At 42.4% G+C, this 12,870-nt stretch overlaps 1 protein-coding gene across 2 annotated transcripts in view; it reads right to left on the bottom strand.

The window, feature by feature from the left end:
- ptenb (phosphatase and tensin homolog B) overlaps positions 1-12,870 on the bottom strand; it is a 161,949-nt gene that overhangs the window by 24,709 nt on the left and 124,370 nt on the right. The window lies entirely within an intron of this gene.

The raw sequence follows: 12,870 nt of genomic DNA, 5'->3' as shown, positions 1-12,870 counted from the left end.
ATAACCCGTGGAGCCCTTTCCTGACTTGCCTACTGTGTAGCCCTGCCTCCCTTCACCCCACCACTGGTGGCAATCACCTAAGTTCCACACACAGTAATTGTCTCCCAAAATCCTTCCCCCTTTAAAACCCTCCCTTAAACCCTTCTCTTTGGTTTCGCTATTTCTCATCCCTCCTAATATTTCCCTCTTTGGTTTGATTTCCATTTGTTCCTTACACTTCCGTGAAGTACCTTGGGCCTTGTTTTTTTACATTAAGTATGCTATATAAGTGCAAGTAATAAAATATAGTTACGAACATACAAATTAGGAGCAGGAGTAGGCCACTCACCCCCTGGATTTACCTTTTCTATTACATTTACTATTTATACAACTCTATAAAGTCATCTCTTTTCAGCATTTTTTCCTCAAAGATAGTCCGCTAATGTTAGGGATCAGCCTTGCAGCTTTTTTCTGAAACTGCTCCAAGGTTTGAATGTCTTCCTTATGGTGTGGAGACCAGAAATAGTACTTACCCAAGGTGTGGTCTATTTAGGACTCTATAAAGTTTAAGTATGACTGTCTCATAACTAAAGGGTAGGAAGGAGGTAGAGCAGCAAATTTTCAGGGAAGGTTCATAAAGATGCAAGAACATTAGAATAGTTTTAATGGGGAACTTCAATTAACCAACTATAGACAAGGAGCAGGAGGAATTCCTGAAATCAGCACAAGCGAATTTTCTTGATCCAGTCCAATTATGAAGGAAGCAGTGCTGGATCTAGATCCAGGAATGAAGTAAGGCAGGGGTAGCATGTTTCCATGGGGGAGCATTTAGGAAACAGTGATCATATTATCATTGTGAAATTATGGAAAAGGACAAGGAGAAATCAAATGTGAAAAATATTCAACTGGAGGAGGGCTGATTTCAATGAGTTGAAAAGGGTTCTGGCCCAGGTGGATTTGAATCAAAGATTGACAAATATAACAGTAAATGAGCAATGGAAGACCTTCAAAGAGAAGGCAGTTTGGGTAGACTAGACACATTCCCATGAGAGGGAAAGGAAGGGCATCCAAATATAAAGATATCGTTAATGTCAGGTTTATAATTCACTCAAGAACCAAGCAGAGTACAGAAAGTACAAAGAGCTGAAAAAGGAAATATGCGTAAAGAAAAGAGCGCATGAGAATAGATTAGTGGCTAACATAAAAAGGAACACTAAAGTCTTTTATAAATATATGAATAGTAAAAGGGCATTCAAAGGAAGGTTGGGGCTGATTTGTGACAAAAAAAATCTTGCCAAGGCAAGATGAGTGGTGAGCACTTTGTATCTACCTTCACTAAAGAAAACGATTGTGCCAATGTCACAGTAAAGGAGGAGGTGGTAGATAGGATAAAATTTGATCAAGTGGAGATACTTATAAAATTGGCAGCACTCAAAATCAGAAGTCACAATCAGTCTGGATGGAATGCATCCTAGGTTGCTGAGTGAAATAAGGGTGGACACTGCAGAGGTTCTGGCCACAATATTCCAATCCACCTTAGAAATGGGAGTACTGCCAGAGGACTGGAGGATGCAAATATTAATTCCCTGTTTAAAAATAGGGGAGTGGGATAAACCTGGAAACTACAGGCCAGTCAGCCTGTCAGCTCTGGGGAAATTTTTAGAGACACTAATCTAGGACAAAATTAATTGGCACTTGAAAAAGTGACATCCAGTACAGATTTGTTAAAGGCAAATTGTGTTTGACTAACTTGATTGAGTTCTTTGATGAAGCAACAAGAGGGCTGATGAAAGTAGTGTGGTTGTTATTTGAATAAGTACCAAGTGAGACTTATCAAATTGAAGCCCATGGGATTAAAGGGTCAGTGAATACCTAGATAAGAAATTAGTTAAAGGGACAAAAAGCAGAGAGGATTAGCGAACAGTTGTTTTTCAGACTAGAGGGAAGTGTGCAGTGGTGCCCCTGCCCTTTTTGATGTATATATATATATATAAATAAATGACACGGACTTAAGGTATACATGGCATAATTTCAAACTTTGCAGAAGATACAAAACTTGGCAAAACAGTGAGAAGGATAGTAACAGATTTTAGGAGGGCATTGACAGCCTGGTGAATTGGACAGACACATGACAGACTAATTTTAATGCCGAGAAGAGTGAAGTGATTCATTTTGGAAGGAAGAATAAGGAGAAGCAATATAAACTAAGTGGCGCAATTTAAAACAATATAAACTAAGTAGCACAATTTAAAAGGGGCAGGAACAGAGAGCTGGGATGTATATACAAATGTTTTTGAAAGCAGGACAAGTTGAGAAGGCTGTTAAAAAAGCATATGAGATCCTTGCAGAGTACTAAAGCAAGGAAGTTACACTAAACCTATATAAAACACCCAACTGGAATATTATGGCCAATTCTAGGCACCACATTTTAGAACTCAAAGGAAAGGTGGGGCTGAGATTTTACAGTTGATCTGCAAGCAAATCTCTCCACAGGCTGTAGCAGTCCGAGAATGTGTGCGATATAACTTGAGCTATTAAACGATGCAGCATATTGATCATTCTGCCCACTGTTTAGAGCAACACAACTGAGTCTTTAAAACTTAGTCTGTTGATCTTCATACATTCATAGAATCATAGATTAAAACAGGACAGACAGAGGTTAAGGTCTTAGGGTGCAGAGGAGATTTAATGGAATGGCATCATGGATGAAAGACTTCAGTATGTGAAGAGACAAGAGAAAGTGTGGTTGTTCTCTTTACAGCGGAGAGGGTTATTTACACCTAATCTGTACTAATGCTTTGTCTTTCAACACACCATTAACATATTGTTTGCCTTTGCTCCGTGACCTTTTGGTCAGCTATGTGGCCTGGTCCAATCTGCACCTTCTCCTTTGTTTTCTCTTGCCCCACCCCCACCTCACTTGCTTATAATCTGTGACTTTTCTAATATTTGTCAGTTCCGAAGAAGGGTCACTGACCCGAAACGTTAACTCTGCTTCTCTTTCCACAGATGCTGCCAGACCTGCTGAGTGATTCCAGCATTTCTTGTTTTTGTTTCAGATTTCCAGCATCCGCAGTATTTTGCTTTTATTTTAGGGTTAATGGGATATTTGACAAAGGTGTTCAAAATTATGAAGGGCTTTGATAGAGTAAATAAGGAGAAACTGTTTCCATTGTCAGAAGGGTCGATAACCAGAAGAGACAAATTTAAGGTAATTAGCAAAAGAACCAGAAGCAACATTAGGAAATAAAATTACACAGCGATTTGTATGATTTGGAATGCACTGCCTGAAAGGATGTTGGAAGCTGATTCAACAACTTTCGACAGGCACTTGATTAAATACTTGAAGGGGGAAAATTTACAGGTCTGTGGAGAAAGAACAGGGGAGTGGAACTAACTGGATAGCTCTTTCAAAGAGCTGACACAGGCACAATGGGCTGAATGACCCTTTCTGTGCTGTTTCAATCTATGATCCTATAAACATATGAAGATCAACAGACCAAATTTTAAAGACTGTACACGGTGACCAGAATTGATAATAGGCTCCATGGGTCAATAGCTCAAGTTGTATCTCACACATCTTCACGCTGCTGTAGCCTGTGGAGAGATTTGTTTGCAGATCAACTGAAAAATCTCATTTTAACACATGGTTGGGTACCTTGATTTTTCTAGTCAAAATAAATTACAATATTATGTTATTGTACACCCGTGTAAGCACTATATAAAAGTGTGCTTGCGTGTGTGGAGGACTTTTGTAAGTTAGTAGGGGTCGAATAAAGTAACTACAGTCTTGCTCATCCTCAGATTTTCAGCCTCCATATACAAATTGAACGTCTGTTATCATCCCACAGGGGAAAGGGATGCTAACCTTCAGATGCTGTCGCTTTCAGAATTTCATGCCCTGCGTAGTCAAGTAGCCTTCCTTGCTCTGGACCTTGCCCTTAGTTCTTTGGCCAGAGGAAGCTGCACTGAAATTCCAAACAAGAGCAAAAGCACTGAATCATCCAACAGTGAACAGCAGATCAACTCCAAGCCACATAAGGTGAGAAAGAGCTATGCAGGATTGGCTGAGAGGAAGATTTATAAATGAAAGTCAAATGAGTAACATTATACTAATTTTCCTCATGTTCAACCACCACATAAAATTTTAGCGCATCGAAATAAAAAAACTGGCAGTGGTACTCAGAGGAAACATCAAGGCACTGCAAAGCATAATTCCCAAGTGCTCAGTGCCTCGAGAGGCTCAGTCAAGTCAGCAATGCTCATTGTAAGAATGCATATTACTGAAGGTACCTTACAGATAGTCTGGAATTAAATGCTCCATATGTTGGCCCATGAAGGTGCTTGCAAAGCGCTAAATGCCACTATCCAACCAGCTTTGTTTAAAGAGTTTACAAAAAAAAACCTGTATGTTATTTATCCTTGGGATGTGCGCATCTATTTATTGCCCATCCCCAATTGCCCTTGAGAAGGTGCGGATTTTTATTCTATGAATATCAAAAGATGGCACTTCCACTGGTGGAGAGATTTTGCTGAGGCAAAATGAAACTAAATTTTTGACTGAAAAGAACAGATGTTCAAAGATTGCCTCATTCACATGTAAATAAAATGTAGTGACCTACTGCTAATGCATGCACTCCCCTGACTTTCTGTATTAAAAAAGGGCCAGTTACTGAATTTAGTGGAAGTAATTTACGTAGCAGAATGTGTACTCATTTAAGGGTTATTTAGCCAGCAGCATTTCTAAATGCTATTTAAAAACAAAATCTGATGTCAAATCACAGTCCTAAAAGACTGAAGTTGCAATTATATCATCTGTGGACAAAAGCTTTTCAATTCCACAGTGCATGCCTTAAAGAAGAGCTTTTACAAAAAGTCAGTAATTCCATAAATGCTTATAGCTGGAAACATTATTCTTTGAAGACACCCCACTCAACAGTCATGTTGGAAACATGGGCTGGGAGACTACGATGGTAAATCAGATTCCACATGTTTGTAGAAATGTTGTACAGGATTCTGATGGACTAGTTAAAACAGCTGAATGATGATGGCAAAGACTTCAGCAAGAGTCCACTGAAAATGTTGCTCTGTGACCACAACTACAAAGAGAAAAGTCAATAAATAAGAACTATTCAGGAGAGTGGATAAAGCACATTAGACTACTGTGCTAGATTCAGTACTTGAGGTTGAATGAATATTTTAGCACAAAAGCACCATGGAGAAAGTAGAGTCTAGACAAGTGTTACGAAAGTGCCTCTATGTTTTCTTAAATATATTTTTTGAGGATTCATTTTGGAAAGATTGAAGAAAAGTTAAACTTTGGGGTTTTCACAGGGGATCATGTAAAGGCCACTTGACTTTCAAAAACAATCCCTGGAAATGTTTTTTTTTTAAAAAAGGGGCACAGAGTTCTTGTGAGGAAGACGAACCTTTCCAGGAAACCACCTGACTTCCAGCAACAACAACAAACCTTTCCAAGAAACCACCTGACTTCCAGCTCAATAAACAAAAGAACTTTGGACACCTGGAGAAGTTGTTTACAAAGAAGTAACAGGTCAAGATTGATGGAGGTCAAAAGGTTGACATCCAGTTGTCAGTTTTACTTTTGAATTATTTTGAGTTGGGGTTGAACTGTATAAAAAGGGAGAGAACTTCCAAGGAGAGAAGAGAATTCTAAAGGAAGGAAAGACCACAACCCAGCTCAGCTTTGCAGCAACTCCTTAAAAGAACCTGAGAAGTCCACTGTGTCAACTCATCTCGTCTCCTGTCTTTGAAGAAAAGCCTGTAAAATTAATTCTCAATGCCGCCTGAAAAGAATTGTTCTAAAAGATCCCAGAGACCTGTCTACGTGTACTCGGAGGCCAGGCTGTATGCCAGTTCTGGAACACAACATATCTCATCTGCTGTTTCTTCAAGAAGGGCTTAGTGGTACTGTCTCTGCACTAGTAACCCAGAGACCCAGGGTATTGCTCTAGAGACATGGGTTCAAATCCCACAACAGCAGGCAGTGGAATTTGAATTCACTTAATAAATTTGGAATTAAAAGCTAGTCCAATGATGGCCATGAAACCATTGCCGATTGTCTTAATAACCCACCTGGTTCACTCATGTGCTTTAGGGAAGGAAATCTGCTGTCCTTACCTGATCAGGCCTACATGTGGTTGATTCTGAATTGCCCTCTTAATGGCCTAGCAAGCCACTCAATTGCATCAAACTGCTACAAGGTCAATAAGGAATGAAACCGGATGGACCACCCGACATCGATCTAGGCACCAGAAACGACGATGGCAAACCCAGCCCTGTCGACCTCGCAAAGCCCTCCTTACTAACATTTGAGGGCTTGTGCCAAAGTTGGGAGAGCTGTCCCACAGTCCAGTCAAGCAACAGCCTGACATAGTCATACTCACTGAATCATACCTTGGAGACAATTTCCCAGACACCTCGTCCCCACCAATCTGCCTGTCGCAGATGCATCTGTCCGTCGCAGATGCATCTGTCCATGACAGCACTGGTAGGAGTGACCACCTCACAGTCCTTGTGGAGATGAAGTCCTGCCTTCACATTGAGAATACCCTCTATCGTGTTGTGTAGCACTACCTCTGTGCTAAATGGGATAGATTTCAAACAGATCTAGCAATGCAAAACTGGGCATCCATGAGGCGCTGTGGACCATCAGCAGCAGCAGAATTGTACTCAACCACAATCTGTAACTTCATGGCCTGGCATATTCCCCACTCTACCATTACCATCAAGCCAGGAGTACTTGCATGCCAAACTGCGTAAGCAGCATGCGATAGAAAGAACTAAGCAATCCCATAACCAACGGATCAGATGTACACTCTGCCGTGATGCCACACCCAGCCGTCAATGGTGGTGGACAATTAAATAACTAACTGGAGGAGGTGGCTCCACAAATATCCCCATCCTCAATAATAAAAACAAGAAATGGTGGAAATACTCAGCAGGTCTGGCAGCATCTGTGGAGAAAGAAGCAGAGTTAATGTTTCAGGTCAGTGACCCTTGATCAGAACTGGCCAAGGCGAGAAATGTAATAGGTTTTAAGCAAATAATGTGGGGGTCAGGCAAGAGATAACCAAAGAGAAGGTGTTGATAGGACAAGGTCACAGAGAATAACTGACCAGAAGGCCATGAAGCAAAGGCAAACAGTATGTAAATGGTGTGGTGAAAGAAAAAGAGCCTGGCCCAAAGCACAAACATGAAAAAAAAGTGGGAAGGCACATGGTAAAAAAATGAACGATGAAACAGAATAAAATAAAATAAAAAAACTCTGCTTCTTTCTCCACAGATGCTGCCAGACCTGATGAGTATTTCCAGCATTTCTTGTTTTTATTTCAGATTTCCAGCATCTGCAGTATTTTGCTTTTATTTATCCCCATCCTCAATGATAGGGGAGCCCAGCACATCACTGCAAAAGATAAGGCTGAAGCATTTGCAACAATCTACAGCCAGAAGTGCCAAGTTGATGATCCATCTCGGCATCCTCCTGAAGTCCCCAGCATCACAGATGCCAGACTTCAGCCAATTCGATTCATCCCGCGTGATGTCAACAAACGACTGGAGGCACTGGATACTGCCAAGGATATGGGCCCTGACAACATTCCGGCAATAGTACTGAAGACCTGTGCTCCAGAAATTGCCATGCCCCTAGCCAAGCTGTTCCAGTACAGCTACAACACAGGCATCTACCAGACAAAGTGGAAAACTGCCCAGGTTTGTCCTGTACACAAAAAGCAGGACAAGTCGAACCCGGCCAATTGCCGCGCCATCAGTCTACTCTCAATCATCAGTAAAGTGATGGAAAGTGTCATCGACAATGCGATCACGCGGCACTTGCTTAGCAATAACCAGCTCACTGATGCTCAGTTTGGGTTCTGCCAGGGCCACGCAGCTCCTGATCTCATTACAGCCTTGGTTCAAACATGGACAAAAGAGCTGAACTCAAGAGGTGAGGTGAGAGTGACTGCCCTTGACATCAAGGAGCCCAAGTAAAACTGGAGTTGATGATAATCAGGGGAAAGAAACTCTGCTGGTTGGAGTGATACCTAGCACCAAGGAAGATGGTTGTGGTTATTGGAGGTCAATCATCTCAGCTCCAGGACATCACTGCAGGAGCTCCTCAGGATACTGTCCTTGGCACAACCACCTTCAGCTGCTTCATTAATGATCTTCCCTCCATCATGTCAGAAGAGAGAATGCATGCTGATGATTGCACAATGTTCAGCACCATTTGTGATTCCGCAGATACTGAAGCAGTCCATGTAGAAATGCAGCAAAACCTGGATAATATCGAGGCTTGGGCTGGTAAGTGGCAAGTAACATTTGCGCCACACAAGTGCCAGGCAATGACCATCTCCAACAAGATGGAATCCAACCACCTCCCCTCAACATTCAATGGCATCACGATCGCTGAATCTCCCACAATCAACATCCTGGGGGTGGGGGGGGGGGGGGGGGGGGCAGGTTACCATTGACCAGAAACTGAACTGGAGTAGCCATATAAATACCATGACTATAAGAGCAAGTCAGAGGGGCTAGGAATCCTGCAGTGAGTAACTCACCTTCTGACTCTCCAAAGCCTGTCCAGCATCTACAAGACACAAGTCAGGAGTGTGATGAAATGCTCTCCACTTGCCAGGATGGCTGCAGCTCCAACACTCAAGAAGCTCGACACCATCCAGGACAAAGCAGCCCACTTGATTGACAACCCATTCATAAACATTCACTCCCTCTACCACCGACGCACGCTGGCAGCAGTGTGTACCATCTATAAGATGCACTGCAGCAACGCACCAAGGCTCCTTACACAGCACCTTCCAAACTTGCGACCTCTACCACCTATAAAGACAAGGGCAGCAGATGCATGGGAACACCACCACCTGCAAGTTCCCCTCCAAGCCACACACCATCCTGACTTGGAACTATATCTCCATTCCTTCTCTGTTGCTGGGTCAAAATCTTGGAACTTCCTTCCTTACAGGACTGTGGGTGTACCTACCCCACATAGGAACAGGAGTAGGCCATTCAGCCCCTCGAGCCTGTCCCGCGGCCTAACTCCATATCCCTTAATATCTTTGCTTAACAAAAATCTATCTATCTCAGTTTTAAAATTAACAACTGTTCGAGCTTCAACTGCAGTTTCTGGGAGTGTTCCAAACCTCTACTACCCTTTGCGTGAAGTAGTGCTTCCTAACATCTCTCCTTAGCGGTCTGGTCCTAATTTTTAGACTATGCCCCCTAGTTTTAGAATCTCCAACCAGTGGCAATAGTTTATCTTTATCTTGCCAGTCTTTTCCTGATATTAGCTTGAAGACTTCAATCAGATCAACCCTTAACCTTCTAAATTCTAGCGAAAACAGGCCTAATTTGTGTAATCTCTCCTTGTAACTTAACCCCTGTAGTCCAGGTATCATTCTTGTAAACCTACGTTGCACTCCCTCCAAGGCCAATATATCCTTCCTAAGGTGTGGTGCCCAGAACTGCTCACAGTACTCCAAGTGGGGTCCAACCAGGGTTTTGTACAGCTGCAGCATAATCTCGGTGTCTTTATACTCCAAATCCTCTCGATATAAAGGCGAGCATTCAATTAGCCTTTTTGATTATTTTCTGCACTTGCTCGTGGCATTTTAAAGATCTGTGCACCTGAACCCCCAAGACTCTTTGGACAGCCACTGTACTTAACTTCTTCCCATTTAGAAAGTACCCTGCTCTATCCTTTTTTGGTCCAAAATGCATAATCTCACACTTTCCTGCATTGAAATCCATCTGCCACAGTTATGCCCATGCCTAGTCTGTTTGCAATTTTATGCTATCATCTAGACTGTCTACAATGCCGACTAACTTTGTATCAGCAGCAAATTTGGATATATGACTTACTATGCCATCATCCAAGTCGTTAATGAATAATGTGAATAATTGAGGCCCCAACATGGATCCCTGCTGGACACCACTAGTTACATCCTGCCAATCGGAGTACTTACCCATTATCCCCACTCTCTGTCGCCTACCACTCAACCAACTTCCTAACCATGTCAATAATTTGCCCTCAACTCCATGGACTTCTACCGTAGTTAACAGTCTCTTATGTGGGACGTTATCAAATGCCTTCTGGAAGTCCATATAAATAACATCCATAGACATTCCCCTGTCCACTACCTTAGTCACCCCTTCAAAAATATTCAATGAGATTTGTCAGGCATGACCTTCCTGTCATGAATCCATGCTGGCTGTCCCTGATTAACTGAAATTTTTCGAGGTGTTCAGTCACCCTATCCTTGATTATAGACTCCAGCAACTTCCCCACCACAGATGTCAGGCTAACTGGTCTGTAATTCCTTGAACAAACAACAGTACAGCACAGGAACAGGCCATTCAGCCCTCCAAGCCTGTGCCGATCTTGATGCCTGCCTAAACTAAATACTGCATTAAAGTTGCCGAATTAAAGCTGATCTGCAATTGGACATTGTGACAGCCGGGTATTGAACCGGGGTCAACTGCTTGGAAAGCAGCTATGCTCACCACTATACCACCATGGTTCCCCCTTTCACCCTTCTTAAAAAGTGGAGTGTGACATGTGCAATTTTCCAATCCAGAGGGACCACTCCTGAATCTAGGGAACTCTGAAAGACTATAGTTAGGGCATCTACAATGTGCTCCCCTACTTCCTTTGACACCCTCAGAAGGAAACCGTCAGGTCCTGGGGATTTCTCACCCTTTTGTTCCATTACCTTCCTTGCTACTTATGATTTACTTAACTTAACTGTATTAAGTCCCTGTCCCCTATTGGTTATTAATTTTTTCGGGACTTCCGGCAAGTTATCTTCCTTTTCAACTGTAAATACTGAGGCAAAATACTTGTTCAACATGTCTGCCATTTCCCCATTATCAATGACAATATCTCCATTTTCAGCTTTTAGTGGGCCTACATTGCTCTTGACCACCTGTCTTCCCTTTATGAAACTATAAAATTTCTTATTGATTTTGATGTCCCTTGCAAGTTTCCTTTCATAATCTCTTTCAGTAGCTCTTATAAGCTGCTTTGTGACCTTTTGCTGGTCTTTGTATCGATCCTCTTCGGCCGGATCTGTGCTGCGTTTCGCATTTTTGTAAGCCATTTGTTTTTGTTTTATGCTATCCCTAATCTCTTTAGTTGTCCATGGCTGTTTTTTCTGTGAAGTGGAGTTTTTTCCTCTTAGGGGTATATACTCGCTCTGTATTTTGTTAAATGTTTCTTTAAATATTCTCCACTGTTCTTCAGTCATTTGACCCATTAACAGATCTGCCTAGTTTACCGTGGACAGTCTCGGTCTCATTCCGGTAAAGTCAGCCTTACCAAAGTCTAGCAGCTGATTCGTAATTTTTACTTTCAAACGCTACCTTGAATTCGATCATGTTGTAATCACTATTTGATAAATTTCATGCACAGTTAGGCTACTAATTAAATTTGGCTCATTACTCATAACTAAACCTAATATTGCCTGTCCCCTTGTTACATCTAGGACGTATTGCTGTAGGAAACTATCCCGAACACATTCCAGAAATTCACTACCTTTCTCTACAGGTGCTAGTCTGCCTCTCCCAATCTATGTGTAAGTTAAAATACATCATTAATACTACTCTGCCTTGGTTACACACTTGCCTAATTTGTGCATTTATACAATCTAACACCTCAGAACTGCGGTTCAAGAAGGCACCTCAGCACCACCTTCTCAAGGGCAATTAGGGATGAGCAATAAATGCTGACCTAGCTAGCCGCGCCCACATCCCTTGAACGAATAAAAAAAATGAGCACATATTCAGCCCAAGGGGCCGCACAGTGGCGCAGTGGTTAGCACCGCAGCCTCACAGCTCCAGGGACCCGGGTTCGATTCCGGGTACTGCCTGTGTGGAGTTTGCAAGTGCTCCCTGTGTCTGCGTGGGTTTTCTCTGGGTGCTCCGGTTTCCTCCCACAAGCCAAAAGACTTGCAGGTTGATAGGTAAATTGGCCATTATAAATTGTCACTAGTATAGGTAGGTGGTAGGGAAATATAGGGACAGGTGGGGATGTTTGGTAGGAATATGGGATTAGTGTAGGATTAGTATAAATGGGTGGTTGATGTTCGGCACAGACTCGGTGGGCCGAAGGGCCTGTTTCAGTGCTGTATCTCTAATCTAATCTATCTTTTGCCTGTGACAGAGCTCTAAAAACAAAAATCCCTTTATATTTCCAGATAACTGGTATATGTGTGTGTGACTGTGAGGGGCAAAGGTAAAAAGGGAACTTTAATATTTCAATCTGTGCTAGAGCATGGCTACCCGACGGGACCCAATGACATGTGTCGGGTTCAGGTCGGGTCGCTCTTCCGGGTCTGGCATTTGGGCATAGGTAGGGCCGGGTCGGACACACTCCGTCACCACTTCCGGTACGTGGCTCCAATCTTAATGTACTTTTTAAAACAACCTTTCAAGTGTGTTACAGTTTTTGTTGCTTATTTGCACAAGCTTAAAAAGTGAAAAACGGAAGCTAGGTTAACTGAACATTCCAGTGGTCGGGTCGGGTGGGGGAAAAAATGAAAGGACTCGGGCTGGGTTGGACTTGGGTCAGATCTGGTTCTGTCCGCCTCGGGTTGGGTTTCATTTGCAGACCCGAGCCGGCCTTTAATCTGTGTGTTTATGCTTTAGTTCATTACTGGTTATGACTTGTTTTTATAATAAACTGATAATTTTGTTGTTTATTAAAGAAACCTGGTTAGTGTGCTTTATTCTGGGAAAAACAGAGTATATGATTGACTGTTATAGGTAAATGGGAAAATTTAAATATGTTGTGACCTGTGGAGAAGTGGGAATAGAATGAACTGTGCACTCCTCCTGCCTCAGTTGTAACACAAGAGATAC

This window comes from Heterodontus francisci, chromosome 20 (assembly GCF_036365525.1).
Source record: "Heterodontus francisci isolate sHetFra1 chromosome 20, sHetFra1.hap1, whole genome shotgun sequence".
NCBI lineage: Eukaryota > Metazoa > Chordata > Chondrichthyes > Heterodontiformes > Heterodontidae > Heterodontus > Heterodontus francisci.
This window is presented reverse-complemented; position numbering and strand designations above follow the sequence as displayed.